The sequence below is a fragment of the Chiloscyllium plagiosum genome, unplaced genomic scaffold (genome assembly GCF_037043375.1).
Source record: "Chiloscyllium plagiosum isolate Xiang-an unplaced genomic scaffold, Cpla_swu_hap1 HiC_scaffold_20, whole genome shotgun sequence".
Classification (NCBI taxonomy): Eukaryota; Metazoa; Chordata; class Chondrichthyes; order Orectolobiformes; family Hemiscylliidae; genus Chiloscyllium; species Chiloscyllium plagiosum.
In genome coordinates, this window is record NW_028270158.1 from 64,634,453 (window position 1) to 64,642,864 (window position 8,412).

Consider the following 8,412-nt stretch of genomic DNA (forward strand, 5'->3'; position numbering starts at 1 on the left):
GCCCCACACACATCAAACTCCGTCACACACCAAACCCCTTTTGCACACCAAAATCGCCTCGCACACCAAACCCCCCTCGCACACCAAACCCTCTCGCACATCAAATCCCCCTCACATACCAAACACCCCTCACACACCAAAACTCCTCACACACCAAACCCCCTCACACACCAAACCCCACTCACACACCAAACCCCCCTCGCACACCAAACCCTCTCACACACCAAACCCCCTCACACACCATACCCCCCTCACACACCAAACACCCTCACACACCAAACCCCCCTCGCACACCAAACCCTCTCACACACCAAACCCCCTCACACACCAAACCCCCCTCACACACCAAACTCCCCTCACACACCAAACTCCCCTCACACACCAAATCCCTCACACACCAAACCCCCTCACAAACCAAATCCCTCACACACCAAACCCCCCTCACACACCAAACCCCCTCGCACACCAAACCCCCCTCGCACACCAAACCCTCTCACACACCAAATCCCCCTCACACACCAAACCCCCTCACACACCAAACCCTCTCACACACCAATCCCCCCTCACACACCAAACCCCCTCACACACCAAACCCCCCTCACACACCAAACCCCCCTCACACACCAAACCCCCTCACACACCAAACACTCTTCACACACCAAACCCCCCTCACACACCAAACACCCTTCCCACACCAAACCCCCCTCACACACCAAACACCCTTCACACACCAAGCACCAAACCCCCTCACACACCAAACCCCCCTCACACACCAAACCCCCCTCACACACCAAACCCCCTCACACACCAAACACTCTTCACACACCAAACCCCCCTCACACACCAAACACCCTTCCCACACCAAACCCCCCTCACACACCAAACACCCTTCACACACCAAGCGCCCCTCACACACCAAACCCCCCTCACACACCAAACCCCCCTCACACACCAAACACCCTTCCCACACCAAACCCCCCTCACACACCAAACACCCTTCACACACCAAGCGCCCCTCACACACCAAACCCCCCTCACACACCAAACTCCCCTCACACACCAAACTCCCCTCACACACCAAACCCCCTCACACACCAAGCCCCCCTCACACACCAAACCCCCCTCACACACCAAACCCCCCTCGCACATCAAACCCTCTCACACACCAAACCCCCTCACACACCAAACCCCCCTCACACACCAACCCCCCCACACACCAAACCCCCTCACACACCAAACCCCCCTCACACACCAAACCCCCCTCACACACCAAACCCCCTCACACACCAAACACTCTTCACACACCAAACCCCCCTCACACACCAAACACCCTTCACACCAAACCTCCCTCATACACCAAACACCCTTCACACACCAAACCCCCCTCACACACCAAACCCCCTCACACACCAAACCCCCCTCATACACCAACACCCCTCACACCCCCTCACACACCAAACCCCCTCACACACCAAACCCCTCTCACACACCAAACCCCCCTCACACACCAAACCCCCCTCACACACCAACCCCCTCTCACACACCAAACCCCCTTACACACCAAACCCCCCTCACACACCAAACACCCTTCACACACCAAACCCCCCTCTCACACCAAACCCCCCTCACACACCAAACCCCCTCACATACCAAACACCCTTCATACACCAAATCCCCCTTGCACACCAAACCCCCCTCGCACACCAAACCCCTATCGCATACCAAACCCCCCTCATACTCTAAACCTCCCTTCACACACCAAACCCCCCTCACACACCAAACACCCTTCACACATCAAACCCCCCTCACACACCAAACACCTTCACACACCAAACACCCCTCACACACCAAACACCCCTCACACACCAAACCGCCCTCGCATACCAAACCTCCCCGTACTCTAAACCTCCCTTCGCACACCAAACCCCCTCACACATCAAACACCCGTTACACACCAAACACCCCTCACACACCATACCCCCCCACACACCAAACACCCTTCACACACCAAACCCCCCTCACACACCAAACACCCCTCACACACCAAACACCCCTCACACACCATACCCCCCTCACACACCAAACACCCTTCACACACCAAACCCCCCTCACACACCAAACCCCCCTCACACACCAAACCCTCCTCGTACCCTAAATCTCTCTTTACACACCAAACACCCTCACACACCAAACCCCCCTCGCACACCAAACCCCCCTCACACACCAAACCCCCCTCACACCCTAAACACCCTCGGATACCAAACCCCCCTTGTACCCTAAACCTCTCTTTACACACCAAACACCCTCACACACCAAACCCCCCTTGCACACCAAACCCCCCTCACACACCAAACCCCCCTCACACACCAAACACCCTCACACACCAAACTCCCCTCGCACACCAAACCCCTCTCGCACACCAAACCCCCTCACACACCAACCACCCCTCACACACCAAACCACCTTCACACACCAAACACCCTCTCTCACCAAACCCCCTCACACACCAAACCCCCCCTCACACACCAAACCCCCTCGCACACCAACCCCCCCTCACACACCAAACCTCCTAACACACCAAACACTCTTCACACACCAAACCCTCCCTTGCACACCAAACTCCCCTTACACAACAAACCCCCCTCAAACACCAAACCCCCCTCACACACCAAACCCCCCTCACACACCAAACATTCTTCACACACCAAACCCACCTAGCACACCAAACCCCCTTACACACCAAACCCCCCTCAAACACCAAACCCCCCTCACACACCAAACATTCTTCACACACCAAACCCCCCTAGCACACCAAACCCCCCTCACACACCAACTCCCCCTCACACACCAAACCCCCCTCGCACACCGAGTGCCCCAACAGCCACCTAACCCCACACACGCCCCTTTTGCACACCAAGCCCCCCTCGTACACCAAACCCTCCTTACACATCAAATACATTCACACACAAAATGCCCTTACAACCACCAAGGTACATTTCACAAGCTTGTTGTGAAAGGTACGGTGGGCGGCACGGTGGCACAGTGGTTAGCACTGCTGCCTCGCAGCGCCAGAGACCCGGGTTCAATTCCCGCCTCAGGCGACTGACTGTGTGGAGTTTGCACATTCTCCCCGTGTCTGCGTGGGTTTCCTCCGGGGGCTCCGGTTTCCTCCCACAGTCCAAAGATGTGCAAGTCAGGTGAATTGGCCATGCTAAATTGCCCGTAGTGTTAGGTAAAGGGGTAAATGTAGGGGTATGGGTGGGTTACGCTTCGGCGGGTCGGTGTGGACTTGTTGGGCCGAAGGGCCTGTTTCCACACTGTAAGTAATCTAATCTAATCTATTACATTACATTACATTACATTACAGTGTAGAAACAGGCCCTTCGGCCCAACAAGTCCACACCGACCCGCCGAAGCGCAACACACCCATACCCCTACATTTACCCCTTACCTAACACTACGGGCAATTTAGCATGGCCAATCCACCTGACCTGCATATTTTTGGACTGTGGGAGGAAACCGGAGCACCCGGAGGAAACCCACGCAGACACGGGGAGAATGTGCAAACTCCACACAGTCAGTCGCCTGAGGCGGGAATTGAACCCGGGTCTCTGGCGCTGTGAGGCAGCAGCGCTAACCACTGTGCCACCGTGCCGCCCACCGTACCTTTCACAACAAGCTCCCTCACACACTAAATTCTCTCTCCCACCAACACACCAAATCCCCTCACACACCAAACACCCTCACATACCAAACACCCTCTCCCACCACCTGCCTGCCACACCAAATGCCCTTACAACCACCAAACCCTCTTACACAACTCCCACACACTCCCTCAAACATCAAACTCTCTCTCCCACCAAACTCTCTCTCCCACCAAACCCCCTCAACACAACACTCCCTCACATAGCATCTCCCATTTTACACACTGAACACCAACGGCAGTACTCAGTGCAAGCTAAAACTGTACTGAGAAATTACTATTTTTTATGGTCCCTGGCAAACATAAGATTCAAATTTTGAAAACCAGTTTAACTCAGTACTAACTGCAGCTGCTCTGTTGCAAACCTTAACTTTGCCTATCTTAAAAGCACAATGTTTTGATGTTGCTAAGATAAGGAAAAAAAAGTTGTCAGTTGCAGTTCTGGGCAAATGGATTAGGATGGTAGTGTAATTGTTATGCCACTGGGACCAGCATTTCAGAGATCTAGGCTAAGATTCTGAAGACATGCATTGAGTAATAATTAGACAATTCACCAGCACAAGGCGTTACTTTATTTAGATTGAACTCAGTTGCAAAATGAAAACTTGAGACGTCATGTGGACTGTTTCAGTCCACATTCATCAGCTGGTTGGTTTAATCAACAATTCCTCTTTGCAAGCTTCACAGGAATAAACGTTTGAATAATAACACAATCAAGCACAAAATTTCAGTCTCAGATTAAACGACATATTACCCTTAAAATACTACACATAAAATGCCTGATCTGGTGTCCCTGGAGCAATACACACACCTTTTCCCCAGTTCAGCAAATAAACACTAAGTTATCAACTACCTGGTACAGGAGTGACTCGGCAGTAGGACAAAACAGCAATAGCTATTGTCTTTAATGACTGCTTTAACTTCTGTTGCTAAAAGCTGGAAGCGGAATGATTATGTGATGCAGAGGAAGGTTCATCACATTGCCAATCTGTTAACGTGAAGAAATCCTATTTTATATATGCTCGGCAAATAAATATGTAAGATCCTGATTCAGTTTGATCTTCAATGGTAAACAGTGTTGGGCTTAGTTATTTTATAGATAGCAGACTACCTGGGTTTGTTAATAGATTGTTTAAACAAAGACAAAGGTTTAACACAATGGAAGCTCAATGATGAGTACAGTCCTGTACACAAATAGAATCTTCAATTGAGAAGGATGTAACCTTACATGAACTCAACGAATTCCTCTTCCTGATCTAAATCATAAAGATAGCTATTTCCCCAGAGAATAAAGCAGGAGAGGCTAAATTAGAGACACAACTCCAGTACAGAGCTATCGTTAATCACAAAGCAGGGCAAGTGGCCCAAGATTGTTGAAGTTTAACAATGCATTGGACAATGAAGAGTTACTTGATGAAAAATAATATTAAAAGAACATTGCATTTTTGTCAGTGGAAAACAGACTTCAAAAAAAAGTGGCTATAAATAATGTATTGTCAGGAATTCACAGTCACTGCCAGTGCTGAGCTCAGCAACAGACTCCCTTAAGACCATCATTGAGTGCGATATGATTGGCTGTCAAATGCATTCTCACAAAGCAGATCAGGATAACTGGTCACCCGTCCCCAAACACTCCGACAGAATGGGGCAACTTTGAGCAGCAGTTTTTAATATTGTTAAGGGGATGTAATATTTGCACTGATGTGGAATAGTAGGATTCTTTGTGTGATTCTTTTCAAATGCAATTTGCCAGTTTGAGCTGCCAGATGACAGACTTGCCCAAAGAGCATAACTGAACTACATTGTGCCTCACTTCAAGGAAATGCTGGTTTGAAAACCTTCAAACACAAGCCCATCTGATTGGCAAAGAGTTTGGGTGTCATCATCTGTGATGCCATTGCATCATTATTTTTATTAATCTATATGAAGTGTGCATTGCTAGCTGGCCCAGCAATTATTACCCATTCCTAAATGCCCTGATGGTGAGCCACTTTCTTGAACTGCTATAGGTGCAGGTATTGCATGGTGCTATTAGGAAGTGAGTTCCAGGATTCTGTTGCAGAGACAGTGGAGGAATAGCCAATAAAGTTCCAATTCAGGGCAGGTCATAACAATCTTCGCAGTGCATTTAAGAATGGGAAATAAATGCTGTCAAAATGACGATGGTGTCTGGCGTGGGGAGGGGATCTTGCTTCCATCTATCTGCTCCATCCCTTGTGGATGGTAGAGGTCATGATTGTGAAAGGTGATGTTGAAAGAGCCCTGGTGAGATATGGTACTGCATCTTGTAGATGTTATGGGACACATTGCTGGCTCTGTGAGCATCAATGGTGAAAGGTGTGAATGTTGAAGATGTTAGATTTGTGCAGGTCTTTGCTGATTAAGCAGGCTGCTTTGTACTGTACGGTGTCAAACTTCTTAATGATCGAGAATAACCCAAGAGCATGGTGATTGGCTGGGTTAGTTTTGTCCTTTTTTTTGGTCATAACATCACATGGAGTGAATCCAATTGGTTGAAGACTGCTATCTGTAATGCTGGAGACCATTGGAGGAGACCAAGATGGATCATTCACGCGGCATTTCTGGCTAAAGATTGCTGCAATTTCTTCAGCCTTATCTTTTGCACTGATATGTTGGGCTCTATCATCATGGAGGATGGGGATAGGGATATTGGTGGAGCCTCCTTCTCCAGTGAGTTGTCCCACCACCATCTGCAACTGGATGTGATGGGACTGCACAGCTTAGATCTGATCCATTGATTGTGGGATCAAATAGCTCCATCTATCGCTTGCTTTTGTATTCTTGACATGCAAGTAGCCCTGTTTGCTAGTTTGCCAGATTGACAGGTATACCTGGTGCTGCTCCTGGCATACCTTCCTGCACTCTACATTGAAACAGGCCTAATTCTGAGGCTTGATGGCAAGAACAGGGGGATATGCAGAACCATTTGTTTACTTAGAAATTAGGAACAGTAGGCTATTCAGTCCTGCTCCACCATTCAATAGGATCATGGCAGGTTCTTTATCCCAATGTCCATTTGCTCTCCATACCCCTTGATGTCTTTAATATTTAAAAACATGATCTTTCTTGCCTCCACAGTTGTCTGTGCTAATGAATTTGCAGCTCAACCATCTGGAGTAAAATGTTTCTTCATTTCAGCCCTGAATGGATTACCCAGTATCCTGCGATCATAAGATCTGGTTTTAGACTCCCCAACCAAGGAACATCATCCCTGTGTTTAGCCTGTCCAGCCGAGTAAGAATTTTATGCATTTCAATTAGATCTCCCTCACATTCTTCTAAACTGTAGTGAATGCTGACCCATTGAACCAATCTCTCCTCATACTACAGTCTGGCCATCTCCAGTATCAGCCTAGTGAATCTCTGCTGTATCCAGTGGCAAGTATGTACACAGTACTCCAGGTGTGGTGTCAATTACACTAAGGCATCCCTACTTCAGAGCTTAAATTCTGTTGCAATGAAGGCCATTTGCCTTCCTAATTGCTTGCTGTAGCTGCGTTTACTCCCATTGACTGGTGTACAGACACCCAGATCCCTTTGCACATCCACATTCCAAGATATCACCATTTACATATTTCTCTTCCTTTGTTTTTACAGTGTATAACTTTATATTTACTCATGTCATTCTGCATCTGTCCTCTCAAGTTATCCAGATCATAAAGCCCTTGCATCCACCTCACAACTCCATCTAGTGGGTATCACCAGCAATTATACTTTGTTGCCTCATCTTGGTCATTTAAATATACCCTGTATCATGAATTCCTGTGGTGCCCCACTGGTTACCACCTGCCACCTGGAAAGAGACTAATTTCCACTTTGTTTCTGTCTGTCTACCAATCGATCCATCTGCAGATTGCGGTTGAATACAATTCTGCTGCTGACGATAGCAGACATTGTCTCACAGGTGCCAAGTTTTGAATTGCTAGGTCTGGTCAGTCTAGCCCATCGAGAGCAGTGGTAACGCCACCCGACAGAATGGAGGGAAGCTTCAATGTGAAGATGGGACTTAGATGTTAACAATGAGAATCTGGTGGTTACTGCAACCAATGATATCAAAGACAGACGCATCCTCGATCCAGACTGGTGAGGGAAACGTCAAGTACATTTCTTCCCCTTCTTGGTTCCCTCACATCCTACCATAGACCCAATCTAATCACAATGCCCAGCTGAAGCAAGTGGAGCTGCCAAGGCACTTGGTGCTGAACACAAGTGCCCCATGTGGGCATACATTGTGTGCCCATGCCACTCTACAGTTTGTCCAGGTGTTCAAAATGGAGGAGAATTAACTGTTCAGCCCCCAACTTTGAAATGCCACCTGGGATATTGTCTGCAAGACAGTTATATTTGTGAAATCTATGCCAGCCTATTGCTTGACCAGTCTGAGATAGCTCTCAATTTTGGCACCAGCCCCCAGCTAGTTGACCTCAGGTCAAAAGGGCTGTTTGCTGTCATCATTTCCAATGAAGAGGACATCACCATGTGACCAGTCTGGTTTCATTCCTTTTCAGCTTTTATAGCACTGTCCATTTCCTTCCCTAAAGAACATCCCTGAACAGATTGGGGTTTCCTTCTACAGCAAAGCACGAGTTGTAAGATGTAATTTCATGTTCTTCAGTTCCATATTTAACAACTGACTATAAATTCCACCAGTTTCCCCACAGCCTGTGCCTCTGGATTTTTGGTATAGTG